Genomic DNA, 15,939 nt, shown 5'->3' with positions numbered 1-15,939 from the left:
AGACAAACAAGATGAAGAAGAAGAAGATGATGAGGAAGATGAGGAAATAATGAATGTTAGTAAGCGCAGAATAATGCTTGAGGTCATTAATGACTTGATGCAGAGAGGATAATGTCACACACACACACACACACACACACACAGCGCTGATGATGAAACATGCTATAAGCGGGAATTGACCAAAATGACCAGCTCTGACATGAAGATCTGTACAGCTGAATAACAATCCTCATTCACACTACACTGAAGAGTAAATAACGAGTTACCATAGCCGCTTAATATCTCCACAAACCAGTTGATGCAGTGCTTCAACACTAAACACCATTACATTCAAAACATTCCTCAAATACATGTGAAAAGCAGCACGCTTTAAACAGTCACATTCACTCTCTATTCACTCTCCCTCCTGTGCTTCCACACTGTCTATTTATTCTGTTGAAGACAAAAGAAGATATTTTGAAGAAGGCTTAAAAAACCTGTAACCATCCACTAGTCAAAACGGTCTGAAACAATTACAGAATGATCATCCATGTGTGGACCGACCCTTTACTACTCCTCCATCTCAGAGATCTCCAGCCAGACAGTAAGCGTGGAGCAGGCTGAGGGGAATCTTTAATTGAGGGTTCGGCTGTATTTTTAGAACAACTAGGACACAAACTGCAGGAAGTGCTCACTGCACACGGCCCGCAGAAGGGAAAAGCTTCTTCATATGCTGCTACACCAGGCCTGTTCCTGCACATATGCATTTAACTTGCACTACGGATGCTTTTTAACTCATCTAATGTCCTTTATCATGCGTCCACCCCATACTGTAGTCATACTACGCCAATTTGACAAGATCTAAAATAAGTCTCGGCTGTCTCTAGAGAGTGTGTGTGTGAAGTTTCAGCTCAAAATAAAACACAGATAATGATATTTAAAAAAAGAAAAAACCGTCATCATCATAATAGTAGTGCTGTAGCGGATCACCAAGCACACGGTTTGGATCACATTATAGTGTTTTAGTCACGGATCAGCCAGACAAGGGGAGGAAACCTGCTGGGCTGTAAAGCCTGGCTTATACTCAACGTGTCCGCAAGTTTGCTTAAGTGCGCGAGGCGAATGCGTCATCATAACTGTGTTTGCGGAGGTTCGCTTTGGGTGCAGGAGACATGATTTTGGCTGGTGGATCACACAAATTTTTTTGAGACTGGAGCGAACAGTTCACACAGCGATGCGTTTGATTTGCACGGTTGACTAAAATGCAAATCAAAATCAGTATTTGCAATCGACTGGATAGGTTTTGTAAAGGCAATACTACAAAAATGTATATGTATAATAATGTGTATATATATATATATTTTTTTTTTTGCACTGCTTATTTTTTATTTAAAGTTACTTTATTTTTGTTAGCAAAATTAATTTTATTACTAAAAAAATTTATTTTCGTTTTGCGATTTTTGGGGATTTGCATGTTTATTTGTTTTTTTGCTCAATACTTTATTTTTTGTTAACTTTATTTAATTTTGCAAGTATATATATGGCCCTAGATTGGCTCTATACAAATCCTGTCAGTGAACTGTTAAGTTAAAAAAATACAAATAAAATTAATGAAATAAATAAATGAATAAATAAACAAATAAATGAATAAATAAATAAATAAATAAATAAATAAATAAATAAATAAATAAATGAATGAATGAATGAATGAATGAATGAATGAATGAATGAATGAATAAATAAATAAATAAATCCCCCATTAATTGTAATTGAGTTAAAATGTAAAATTAATCGAGATTTTGAATTTAGGTTGAATCCCCCAGCCCTAACGGTTGGAAGTATGGATTTGGGAAACACCAAACAACTAACAATGTTTGTAAAGACAGAACTTGCGACCTTATGTGGCTAATGATGGTTTTCGGAAATGCACCCCAGGTCAGACTCGCTCTAGTGAACTCCCATCATGCATCACTCTGCTTTTCCATCCTCCATTTTTTTTCTCTCTCTCTCATCATGTGGAGTTCTCGTGAAGATGCAGTCCTGAGGGTGTCATGCATTCAGCTTTTAGCATTCACTCTCTCTCTCACACACACACAGATGCATTATATGTCAGTAAGAGGGCAGCGTCTCACATTCAAGCGAATGTAATTTACTGACTGGTGGGATTTTCACTGTTGAAGACACAAAGCTGCACTGTTGCCTGCAAATAACACACACACACACACACACACACACACACACACACACACACACACACACACACACACACACACACACACACACACACACTTGTATGTATGAATGATCTAAAACAGCTCCACTGCATGAATTATTCACAGAGATCCTCCAGAGGCCTGTTGTCTTTCGTTTGGGTCTGAACAATGTAAACACTTGACATGGCTGAGCCCAACAGAAAGAGCATTTCAGGTCATTAAAGACACGGTACACTTTCCTCCGGGTGCTCCGGTTCCCCCACAGTCCAAACACATGTGCTATAGGGGAACTGATCAACTACACTGGCTGTAGTGTGTGTGAATGAGCATCCACTGTGTAAAACATATGCTGGAATAGTTGATGGTTCATTCTGCTGTGGTATACATAATATAACGATATTATATGATATATTGACGAGCGAATGAAGCGAGTAAACTCCATGTTCACTCGTCTATTTAATAGACAAATAGCGTGATTTATTTGCGCGTCTGCTGTGAACACAGCATTACTCAGTGTGCGCGCATGTCTTATATGCGCATGTTGACATTTTTATGTGATATTCCATAATGCGCATACTAATATGTGGATGGAAACATAGCTAATAAAGACGTCTTTGAGCTTTCCACCATGGCTGTGCTGTCCTCTTAAAACTGAATGCATCTGAAATGTGCTCTGTTACTGCTGAGCCATCAATATAGATAAAGTGTTAATCTACAAACATTCAATTAAAGCCTACGATGAGCCAATGCTTTGCACTCATACGCACTACAGCAGTTGTGTACAGTGAAGACAGACAGAGCGTGGCTGTGTTTGTGTGATTCAGCTTTGGCCCTGGGGACTGTGAGGAAGTAAACTGTTCCAGCTAATTGAATTCCTTCAGTAAGTCTGCTCCCTAGACGGCAATCATGATGCGCCGCAAACGCCAGCACAGACTCTCTTACGATGGCGCACCATATCGCTGAGGACAGAGAGGCAAAAGTCTGTCTCAATTTGAGTATTTTCAATTCAGTAGGCTAAGCTTCTCATCAAGACATGTGGGATATCAGTCAGCCCAGAGCTCTCTAATTTAATCCAGACACAAGAAACACCCCTAAACGGCCCTTCAGCTGTGTGTACTAAACAATGCAGCACAGAAAGCCATGGTGGGGATTCAGGATTAGAAATTTGCTTCTCAAAGAACAAACCAACAAAACGTCAACACAAACCAGAAGCTGAGGAGACTCGATATGAATATTGTGTCAGGGCTTTCTTTTCGAGCATTATTCCCTAGTAGCAAACTAACGGTAAGAGAGGCGCGGCTAAGAATATTGTGCTGAAGGAACAAACTAATGTCAACAGAGAAGGACTTTGATTGAAGAGTACCAAAACAAACTAGCTCAGTCTTTAACTTCAACAGTGAATTGTGCAGAGTTTATGCGCTTTAATTGTTCACGGTCTCCTCCCTCGCCATAGTTTTCTACAGCGCATGTGAGATAAATGACGTCAGAACATTATAACCGGTCATGATCCATTACTGAACCGATCCGTTTGATTACAATCAAGTCTGAAGCTACGTGATCGAGCCTGATTTCCGATCACCTGATCAGGTCTGGACATCCCTAGTAGAGGTAAAGTCTGGAAGATACATTCGAGATTGAGTAGGATACAAAATTAAAAATTAGGTGGATATTATTACTTACAGTAGCACTAGGCATGGGATGATAACCGTTTTTAAGGTATACCGCAGTTTGGGAAAGTCAAGGTTTTAAAACCGCAAACATTTTCTGCTACTGTTCCTAAGCTATGTGTACATTTTTTATTTACATACAACAACAGCTCCAGCAGAAAAGATCTCTAAAGATGCCTTTTTTCATTTGTAAAAACAATCTGTGTGTTTAAAACTAATATAGACAGCAGAAGTCAATGATTTGTTTGAATTATTTAGTCTGACATGTTTACATGTTTAAATGTTTTTTTCAAAATAAGTGATCAAAAGAAAAAAGTTGTTTGTTTTTCACCCAGACATTAAAATATATATTTTACAGCAGTAATCACAATATTGTGAAACCGTGATACATTTATTCATGGTTATCATTCCATCAGAGTCTTATATCGGCCCATGCCTAAGTGGTACAATTACGTTTTTTGAAACTAAACTTTCGTGTCTCAATATCAATACATGTTGCATCCTTAGTAGCTATATCTATTTTTACATAACAAATTGAGCATAAATAAAGTCTCTGAGTTATGTTGTCATACTCAATACATCCAATCCATAGAACATGCAATGCTCGAGAATTTCACAGGAAATTACCTAAAACAGGAACAGCCTTGGTGCTATTTTAAACTCATCTTTCTCAGAAAATGAAGTCATGATTTATTACACAATTTACTTCCAGAAACACCACGACAGATTAAATACAGCCTACACAGTATAGAGTTTTAATTTGGCCTTAACTTTACCTTCAGCAAATGGAACGATTGTGGAGACAAACTTTATTTTGGCACAAATTTTGGGAAAGTGCTTTGAATATTTAAAAAAACTCAACAATACACTCAAGTTCTACCTCTTTCCAACAGGGAAAACCACCAACAATCAAAAACACACACTGTAAAAAACGCAGCGTTCCACACAACTCATTCATCTTGTCCCAACGAATATTAACTTAACACTTAAATTTATGTGGATCAAACATAAAAAATTAAGTTGTCCCAATAAAATCTCAAGAATTGTGTTGTTTCAGCTCATTTTAATTAATTTGAACCAACAAAAATTTTTTTGAGTGCATAAAAATATGGCGTCAGAGCTTTGCGATCAAAAAAATGTGATTATAATGAAAGTCAATGGGGCGAAAACAGCCACCAACAGAACCAAAGGGGAGTCAGTCTGAACACTGCACAAGGGTTAAATAAGGTCAGTGGGACAGTAGGCTTAATATACGCTGGGCAAGTTTGGCATCTGCATACTCGAGTAAAGTGCTAACAAAGTGGCCAATTGTGGAGTGCCTCTATGGACTGGTTGATGTCGTCTCTGAAGGAGCAGGCATAAGCTCCCTACGCAGGGGAAAAGCAGAGCAGTGTGGGCTGTGATGATATGCGATGACCTCAGCAAAGGGAGGGGGGATCAGCTGAGCTGAAACACAGTCTGACCCACTCTAGACTTTACACAGATGCAGGAAGAGAAAACAAGAATACCCATTACATTCACTTCATCTCCTAAAAATTAGCATTTGTGCACAATAAGTTTAATCCAAACAAATCCTGGGGGATTAGGTGAGGAGAGCACAACCGTTCTGAATACACGTCACATTACTGAGAACGCCATTTCACAATGAAACCACTTTGTCTGGAGAGTTCTTCACCCACTCAGAGAGTGACGTAGTTTCTGGATATCTGACTGAGGAGATGTCAAAAGTTTTCTAATTACTAGTAGTAAGATCTCTACTGACTGACAATCTGACAATAAGGAATAATATCATGTATACAATTAGCTGCAATACTCCTGAAAATCATAAAGCTTATATTAATGTCCAACAGTGATTCAGTAATCAGGATTATGCTGGTGTCTGGGATGCACTGATGGGAATAGCTGTGTTATAAACAGGGCGGGAGCAAGCTGAACTGCCGCTCTAGGCAGAGGACGATCACGCCGCCCTCAACCCCAATGTGAAAACGAAAGTGACCGGTTATGAAAATGAAGTGACGTGTCGCGGACCTCTATTCTGCCGCTCTATGCGCGGGTATAACTGAGGATGCGCGGTTGCTGAGGGAGGGAGGGAGGGAGGTGTCGTGGACACCGCGCTCTCTATTCTGCCGCTCTATGCGCGGATATAACTGAGGACACGCGAGTGCTGATGGAGGTGTCGCTGACGCCGCCCTCTCTATTCTTGCGTCTATGTGCGAATATATCTGAGGATGCGTGTGTTGAGGGAGGTGCCGCGGACATAACTGAGGACACGGGTGGTAAGTGAGGTGTCGCGGATGCCGCCCTCTCTATACTGCCGCCCTAGGCGGTCGCCTCTATGGACGCGCCGGCCCTGGTTATAAATAAAGTCTGTTACAAATGGAGTTACTTTTTTCAGTAATGAGTGATCTAACACATGACTGTCTCCCATGTTACAGCGCTGTTACTGTTAATGGCATTAAAATGCAGCCCTGTGTTTTTATATTCAGCCTGCTGTATACTCACAGCCTTTACTTCCTTTCACCCATATGACCCACTCTGGTGTGTGTGTGTTGCGGGAGGGGGGAAAGGGGAACATAACCGATGATGATGACCACATTACTGATGATGATTGGATAAGAATGCAGATGATAATGTGAGCTCCACTTTCAAAACAAGAGAGGGAAACTCCATTAAAGCAATTACAACCAGTTTAACAGTGTTCTGACATGTGAAAACAACGTCCGTCCATCTATCTATCTATCTATCTATCTATCTATCTATCTATCTATCTATCTATCCGTTTGTCCTTCCATCCATTCATCATCTATCAGTTTATCTTTCTATCAATCTGTCTAACTATCTATCTGTCTGTCTATCTATCTATGTCCATTTCTCTATCTAATAACGCACCAATTATTGGGTTCATTTATTAATGCGATGCTAAAGAAGCCTCTGAATGACGGGTTAGCAACACACAGGAATATGAAGCCGGGAGCCGCTTCTGTGGTTAAGGAGAATCTGACTTAATTTCCTTATAATGGTTTTGATGATTTCAGCAGGCAGCAAATACCGAAGAAACGCTTCATCCCTGACAAATACAGCAACAAGCAAATGATGATGACTTGAACAAAACAGCACATTAAAGTATTTCTCAGTAAAAGAACCTGGAGGACGACTGGTGGAATGTGCTTACAGACAGCTGCTGCTGATTATTTAGTTAACCACTCCTTTAAATAATTCCTACTGACTAACTTCTCCAGGGAAAGAAAGAGAGACAAAGCCAAAGACAGAGAAATATAGTGTGTGTGTGTGTGTGTGTGTGTGTGTGTGTGTGTGTGTGTGTGTGTGTGTGTGATCATTTTTTCCATATGGAGTGTACATGATAGGGAGGGTTTATGGGAGTTGCTTCATAACTGTATCCAGTCCTGATTATGACGGATAAGAAGGAATCAAAGCAACGACTAATCAAAACAGGCCACTGCATGAATAGAAAACAACATCAGCACCTTGGGTGTGCATTACTTTCCAATAACTCAATCAGGATGATTCTAAGGCTCAGAATATTTGCATACAAACAGCTTACTAAAAGTGAACACATTCTCCCGTCAACTTGCGTGGGAAGAGGTGTACGCACATTTCCACCCCCTATATTTGCCACTGTTGCTCAGATGGCCCAGCAGAACCCCATACTTTGGCATATATGACTTTGGAGTTTAAATTCCCACAATAATCTATTAGGATGCATGATATAATGGGCCAAGGCATTGTTTGTCCTCTTAAGACATTCATGAGTTAATCAGAAACACTTGACATTACAGAAGTCCACGCTACACTTCTGAACTTCTTGTGTCATCCGTGCAGATATAGCAAAACTCAAGAGATGGTGCAGTCATACAGCTAAAACAGTGATTTCACTCCCCGTTTTGGGGTGTGATTCTGAAGCCTGTCTTTATGAAGCTGATTTAGGTAGCTGAAACCAAACAAATTCTAACTCTAGCCCTAATGTTCTGAGAAATGTGTCCTAATGTTCCTCAATGATTTAAGGAAAAACATACAGTTTGGAACTTGGGGACCAACAGCCCACAGTTTATCTCACATTATCAGTGCGGTCCAAACAGAATATTTAGCCTGCCAAGGGCACTTCAGAGCAAACATAAAAGTGTGCGCCATATTAAAGTGTCATTCCAAACCAAAGTGCTCAAAACTGGCCACTTCAAAGGGCTCTACCAAATGAAGGCGACACTTCAGGAACTCATGATCCTTTGCACAAGGAAGGTTCATATTTGCACCCAAAGAGTCAACAATGGTACATCAAAGGTGCATATTAGTACCCCAATGTTCCTAAAAAGTACCTTTTAGGGTACAATTATGGACAAACATGTACCTTTTGAAAAGGTTCTGCCCTAGAGACAGCTCCTGTACCTTTATTTCTGAGTGTACACTCTTCTAAAGAACACATCATATTTTATTCTGAAGAATATTTCATTTAATCATTTTAACAATAAAGTGCAAGGTAAAGAGTAACAGAGGCTGTGATATCTGCTCCCAGATCTATTTTCAGCTGTCAGACGTGTGTTTTATTACCCATACTGACCCTGACACCTCCAATAGAGATAGAGATGTTGCACAATCAGCTAAAATCTGGCTAGAATTGGTGTTTATGTACGGGCGATATCTATTGCATCATCAAAAATGATTGAGGTCATGTCCATGTGTTGTGCGATAAGTCCATATATTGGTTATTGTGAAAAACTCTCCTTCCAAATATCAAATTTAACAGCAAGCGGAGCTATTATTTTCTAAAATGAAGAAGAAACATGTCCTTAAGCCTAATGAGACTACCACCTACATGGCATTTTGGCTCATGTGTGTGTGATGAGCACATGATGTTCACAAGCCTCTTTTAAAGATCAGATGCATTAGAATCTCAGTGTCTCTAACCATCCAGTATATTACGATCAAAGAGAAACAGCACAATGCACTAGTGTCGAGATATATTGAAACTGATTCTGTGGTTCCAGAGTGATCAGTCGAATTGAAAGGCAATTAGCGTAGTCATGAGCGATATAATGTAGTTGTATACTGTACTTCCAGAGAATCCTTACACCAACTGCCTTGAAAGAGACTCTAAGCAAGGGTTGTTCAGGACATTTTGAGCCAGCAATAGTTTTACATACAGTATTGACCTTATTCTGCGATGTGGGAGTGCGCTCGTTTTTGTAATTGTCCAAGAACGTCTGATTCAGTCACCAATGGGAGAAATGACTAGAAACAATAAGCGGCAGATAATGGTCAAACTACTCACTCTGCAAACATGAATATACATGAAAAGTAGTTTAATATAATATGAAAATATCAGTTTACAACATCAAACACCATAACAAGCTGTTTTTAACATCTAAAAGTCAATGAACTGAATGAGACTGGAAATCTCGAGCCAAAAAGATTCCAACACACGTGAAGACTGAGGTCAATAGGGCAACCAAACCCCAACAGAACGATGACTTCTCAAAATTGGCTTTGCTTCTTGTGTGTGTTTGCAGAACTCCATATACATGTTCAGTGTGACGAGAACGTTTTTCAGTGACTCTGGGTTTTGCCAGTAGATGGCGACTAGTGGCGCACTATAGGGCGGCTCAATATATCGTTTTAGCATTGATATCGCAACTTGATCATTCACAACACAACATATGCAATTATAGTTTATTAATTGCTTGTTTTGGGGCAGGACAATTTTAAATAAAATATTTAGAAGAGAGGTAAAATGTTTAATTATTTGAGATTTTGATTATAGTCCAAATGAACCAGCCCTATTCACCTCAACAACAGAATTCACAAAAAATTCACACAGACACACATTACTGTAAGAAAATAGTTATTTTCAAGCAACTTAATGTTGTAGAACTATAGCATTGAGCTTTATAAATACAAATCAATTTAATAATCACCAAAAGAAAAGTCAACAGTTCGTTTAGACAATGCACACGGTGAAAAATACACCAATTCGCACATTAAAAAAAAAGACACATTTACAGTAAATATTGTATGGTTATGGCATCTTGTGATCTATGAAAATAACTTATTTTGTAAATAATCAAAATTCTAACCAACTTTAAAAAGCTGAAACAAATACTGAGGTAATGCTGGGTTTATATTTGCACATTCGTTCAGTGACAACTTGTGACACGCTCCCTATATTGTTTACTTTTAATATTGGGTCTGAAATCACATGTAAATCAAAACAACATTAGCACTATTTAACTGTCTGTGAACAATGCTGTGCTTTGACAGTCTAATATGATTTCACTATTTAGAATTAGCAAAGGGACTCTTTTCTGAAATTACATCATTAAGCAGAAAGTCTGAATATAAAACCAACTTTACCTCACTTTTTTCAGCATGGAATATTAGATAATATGTCTGAAATCACATGTAAATATGACTTTAAAACTGAGATGCTCAAAGTAGGGCTAAAGTTGGCCCATGGTGACCTTTGATTTGGCCCACCATCCCAGCTGAAAAGAGAGGGAGGATGATGGGGAGGTGGTTGGGGCGAATGCCTTTGACAGTGATCGTCATTTCGAATTTAACGTAACCTTTTGCTTCTCTGTTTTACGACTGAGCAACAAAAAAAGCCTACTGAAATTAAACGATTCAATAAAATACTGTAAATGAATCAGACTTTTAAAATGTAAACAGTGTCACTTTACAGATGCACAAAACATCTGTGAGCAAATCAAAGTAAGCCTGACCAGTGTGTTCTTGTGTAATAAACTAAATTGTTCATGTTTTACAGTGATAAGTTCATTTAAAATGATACTGCATTAGTCAATTTGGTTTAAAGCAATGCTTTCTAGTTATTTTTTTTATATATTATTGAATCAATTAGAAAATTACCCATGGCAAATTTAATATATATGGTTTTAGTTATATAGCAATCCCTCAATCAAGTTTGCTTTTTGGCCCTTTATAGGAAAAGGTTTGGGCAGCCCTGCTTTAAAACAACATTAGCACTACTTAATTGACTATTTTCGCAGTCATTGGCTGGTAATAATATCTTACAGTATTTAGAATTAGCAAACAATACTTTTCTGAAATTATATTACTAATAAAAAAGCCTAAATGTGCAAAAACCTCAATTTGTTCAGCATGGCATACTGAATATTTGGTCTGAAATCATGTAAATATGACTTCAAAATAACATTAGCAGCACTGTTTAATTGACAGTGAACAATGTTGTGATTTGCTAGTCATTGGCTGCTAATTTTTTCCTATTTAAAATTAGAAACTATTTAAATTTCCTATTTAAAATCTGAAGCTATACTATTAAGTATAAAGTCTGAATGTGTGAATATAAAACCAACTTCAACTCAATTTGTTCGACATGGTAAATTGGATATTCAGTAATATGACATCAACACAGCATTAACAGCACTGTTTAATTGACAGTGAACAATGTTGCGCTTTGCTAGTCGTTTACGCCTAACATTTAAAAAAGCAAACAATACAATTCTGAAAAGATATCAAGGATAAAGTCTAAATATGCACACACAAAAAACAACTTTAACTCAATTTGTTCACCATGGTATACTGGATATTCAGTAATATGACATCAACACAACAATGTGAACAATGTTGCGCTTTGCTAGTCATTGGCTGCTAATATTTAAAATTAGCGAACAATAAATTTTGGAAATTATATTATTAAGTAAAAAGTCCGGATTTTCAGTCTAAAATCATATATATATATATGAATTTAAAACAACATTAGCAGCACTGTTTAATTGATAGTGAACAATGCTAGTCGTTGGCTGCTAATATTTACCTATTTAAAATTAGCAAACAAATCTGAAATGATATTCTTAAAGTGCGAATATAAAACTAACTTTACCTCAATTAAGACACTTTTTAATGTAGATGTTGTATTGTTATGGCATGTAACGTAATCTATGAAAATAAGTAACATGTCTAACCATCTTTGAATGACTTAAAATGATGGCTTTTGCACACTAAATGTATATCATGCAGTTCTGGAATCGCCCATCATCACATATCGAGCTGCTGAAGAGTGAAGGATGCGGGCAGGAGCTTTATGCAGACACAGCAGAATAACTGAGCAAACTACACATCTAAACACGTCTGCAACATTAACTGTCTACTACAGTCTGCTGAAATCACAGCATACAACAACAAACACCACAGCTGCAGCACCATTAGGCCAAATCCCGTCACACAGACTTCATCAATACACACGTTTATATCAGTGGAGAATGAGGGCATGTATAGAAATGCAGTGGATGCTGAGCCACGCTTCCATCTGCAATCAGTGTAAACCACCAGAATAACACTACACTCACCCGGATAATCTCTTAAAGTCCTCTGCTGATGTTTTCCATCGTACACAAATGATTCACACAGATCTCCGCGGTGCTATGAAGAGTATCAGACGACCGAAGTAAACAGCGTTTTCAACGGGATATCATTCACTGCTACTAGCGGCTGGCTGGTGATGGCGCAGCGGCAGCACAATGAAACTCAATGGCGCTGCGCGTTTGATTGACAGCTCCTCCGGCCAATGGAATTACTGTATATCACATTCGACAACAAGCCCGAGCATTTCATTGGCTGAGGAAGCTGTCAATCAACCCCAGCCCTAAGGTTTGTAAACAGGATAGTAGGCGGGGGTCTGAACACGCCGGGCGACTCTGACACATGAGTCCGCGGCTCTGCGTTCAGATTTGTCGTGTTTGTATCGTGTTTGTTTGTCTTCAAGTTAAGGAATTCAAATATTAAGCAATTTTAATAATGGCATATAACATTCCAACTGTCATTAAATTAACACAATTCAAATGCAGGTTGTTTTGGCATATTTTAAGCTCCATGTTTGCTAGTAGAAGTTAGGAATGATTCGTCCATTAGACAGTATGCAAAGTCCAACCATGTCTGTGCATTAATAGAGAAACTTAGGGGAGTTTTAACATTCTAACTTGCTGTTTACACCAGTCGCCAGCTGTTGTCTGTCTTACTCTTGAAAATAAGCTTTTCTTAGACTCTACACTTAAAAAATTAATTTACATTTACATTTACAATTAATTGACATTTCTAATATAAATATATCTAATACAATTGTTAAAATTGCCTGTAACCATTGACTTCCATAGTAGGAAAAACAAATATGGACGTCAATGGTTACAGTTTTCACCATTCTTCAAAATATCTTCTTTTGAGTACAAGCTATCCTGGGTGAATAAATTATGACAGAAGTTTTATTTTGGGGGGTCAGCTATCCCTTTAAGTTCATTAATCTTGATTCTTCTGTCCTTTTTAATTTAATTTAGTTCCACAAAGCTGGAGATTGGTTGGCGTGTGATGTTGAACACGCAGTCTATCATTACTCATGACAGAGATAAGCTCAGCTCAATGGTTCCATCTGTCGACCATTCTCATATTTTACTTCACAAGTCAGCCAAAGCGGCTATTTAAAGGGGACATATTATCCAAAATATACTTTTATAAGGGGTTTAACCATTGTGGTGTGGAAACAGTGTGAATATAAACAGCCTCTAATAGTAAAACAATTGTTAACTCTATTGTTTATAATCAGACTTGATATAAACAGTCTGCAGAAACACTTTGATTGACATTCTCCCGTTGTACGTGTCATCAGAGGGGGAAAGCCCCGCCCACTGGTTACCATCTCTCTCCCTCCCATTTTATTATTTCTCCCAGAAAACTCCCGTATTTTTTGTCTTTGAACAGTCTAACAATAAATAATTGTAAAATAATTCAAATTTGAGCTCGAGTAAACATTGGGTTAGTGTGATTTCAAAGAGTAGGACACGTTCCTGCATCAACATCTATCAGAATTGAGGGATAAATGTACAGTTTATGGCAAGTTTAGGCTTATAGTTAGGATTTTGTGCTTCTACACTGCAATAATGCTTTTCTTACTTAGATTGTTTTGTCTTGTTTCTAAGACAAAAGTCCCAAAGCTGCTCTATTGGATTGAGCTCTGGTGACTGTGGAGGCCATTTGAGTACAGTGAACTCATCGTCATGTTCACCAGTCTGAGATGGTTGAGCTTTATGACATGCTGCGTTATCCTGCTGGAAGTAGCCATCAGAAGATGGAGACACTGTGCTCATAAAGGGATGGACATGGTCAGCAGCAATACTCAGGTAGGCTGTGGCGTTGATGCTCAATTGGTACTAATGGACCCAAAGAAAATCTCCCCAGTAGATCAGCAGTTTCTGAAATACTCAGAGCAGCCCGTCTGGCAGCAACAACCATGCCACGTTCAAAGTCTGCTGCAGATCCTCTTGACCATGTCTGCATGCCTAAATGCAGTGAGCTGCTGCCATGTGATTGGCTGATTAACGAGCAGTTGGACAGGTGTACCTAATAAAGTGACCGGTGAGAGCGCATATGTATGTATATATATTGTCACCGCACACACAGGGAAAACAAAACTGTTGACTCTGAGGTTTGCAATAAAACCTGCAAATATTTGTAAGCTTGCTAATATGCTAATAATAAAGGTGTTTTTACTTCACCGGTGTCTGTGCTAGTTCTCCAAAGCATTACCTCTTCAGTGTCCACCTGTGCTCGTGTAGCCTACAGTTTGTATTAGGGCTTTGAGTCTGAGAACACTGGTTCAGTGTCATGCGGACTGAAGGCCTGCAGCTGCTGTCACACGCTAATTGAAATGCCAGTTGTAGTCTGAGGACTCTGGCTAGTGTTTCATGAGCAGAGATGTGTAGTATATGTGCGCTTGCCAACGGCAACTCACAAATCATTCTCACTGATCCCATGAAACCTCATCTACCTTAGCTCGGATGTTGCCTTGGTGGCATGTGTAAATCAAACGAATTGTCATAACGCATAACATAAATACAAACAGTTAACTTCCTGAGAACTGAGAGAACGGACAGCACCAACACAATTCTCCAGAGCTAAAGTGATGTGCAGAACCATGTGATGATTATTACGCCATTAAATACACAGTAAACAACATTTCAGATTTGAAAAGGCAGGAGGCTTGTTATAATTGGATGTCATTCTGGAAGAATCCTTAAAAAGGTACTGTGTTGCTCCAGAAGGTGGCGATATTAGCTATAATGTTCAAGATTTGAACATCACCTTTGAGACTTGGTTTGAACCACCCATAGTTACAGCCTCAGCTCAGCCAATGGTCCGAATTTTGACTTTGGTACCACTACACTGTATTTTTGACAACTACACATTTAAAGGGATAGTTCACCCTAGTTTCCCAGAGGTGGGTTGCAGCTGAAAGAGCATTCGCTGCGTAAAACAAATGCTGGATTAGTTGGTGGGTCATTCCACTGTGGTGACCCCTGATTATTGAAGGGATGAAAAGAAAATGAATGATTCCTTTCCCAGAGATGGGTTGCAGCTGGAAGGGCATCCACTGCGTAAAACATATGCTGGATAAGTTGGCGGTTCATTGCACTGTGGTGACCCCAGATTAAATAAAGGGACTAAGCCGACAAGAAAATAAAAATGTACTCACCTTTCACTCTCTTACGAGTGGCTATACACCTTCATGAGTTTCTGATATTGTGAAGAATGCAGAAACCTGTAACCATTGACTTCCTTAGTAGGAAAAAAGTTAAACAGGATATAAAGAAAGTCAAACTGGAACAAGTGAAAGGAGTGTAAGTGATGGCAGAATTTTTAACGTTGAAGTATTTGTTATGAATGATTTATTTGTGCAAATCATTCACTCGTTCATTTTCTTTTTAGCTTAGTTCCTTTATTCATCAAGGGTGTCCACAGCGGAATGAACCGCCAACTATTGAATGAATGAATGAATGAGTTATTAAATATCCCACATACCAAATGTTTTCTGGCCCAGCTTCGGGTCACACAATAACTTTTCCCTTGGCCCAAGTCCCTCAAAGAATGACGGTCCTGAAGTGGCCCATAACTGGATTAAAGACAAGGGCCACACATGGGCCATAACAGGCCTGAATCTCAGCCAATTTATCCCCCTAAACAGGCCCAAAACAGGTTTGTTGGTACCGATTCTCAGCCATAAGTTTATACTTTAACCAAAACCGAGCCATAATCTATAATGTTAC

The 15,939-nt window shown here is 38.8% G+C and overlaps 1 protein-coding gene across 6 annotated transcripts in view; it reads right to left on the bottom strand.

The window, feature by feature from the left end:
• The window catches only part of fynb (FYN proto-oncogene, Src family tyrosine kinase b), a 64,639-nt gene extending 52,240 nt beyond the window's left edge, over positions 1 to 12,399 (bottom strand). For 5 of the 6 annotated variants that reach the window (XM_068215551.2, XM_005160302.6, XM_009294487.5 and 2 more), the window contains exon 1: positions 12,196 to 12,399. The gene's annotated coding sequence lies outside the window, so the exon portion shown is untranslated. 6 annotated transcript variants of the gene reach the window in all.
• Positions 12,400 to 15,939: the final 3,540 nt, after the last annotated feature.

This window comes from Danio rerio, chromosome 20 (genome assembly GCF_049306965.1).
Source record: "Danio rerio strain Tuebingen ecotype United States chromosome 20, GRCz12tu, whole genome shotgun sequence".
Taxonomy (NCBI): domain Eukaryota; kingdom Metazoa; phylum Chordata; class Actinopteri; order Cypriniformes; family Danionidae; genus Danio; species Danio rerio.
The sequence above is the reverse complement of the archived record's forward strand: the minus strand, read 5'-3'. Positions and strand labels throughout refer to the sequence as shown.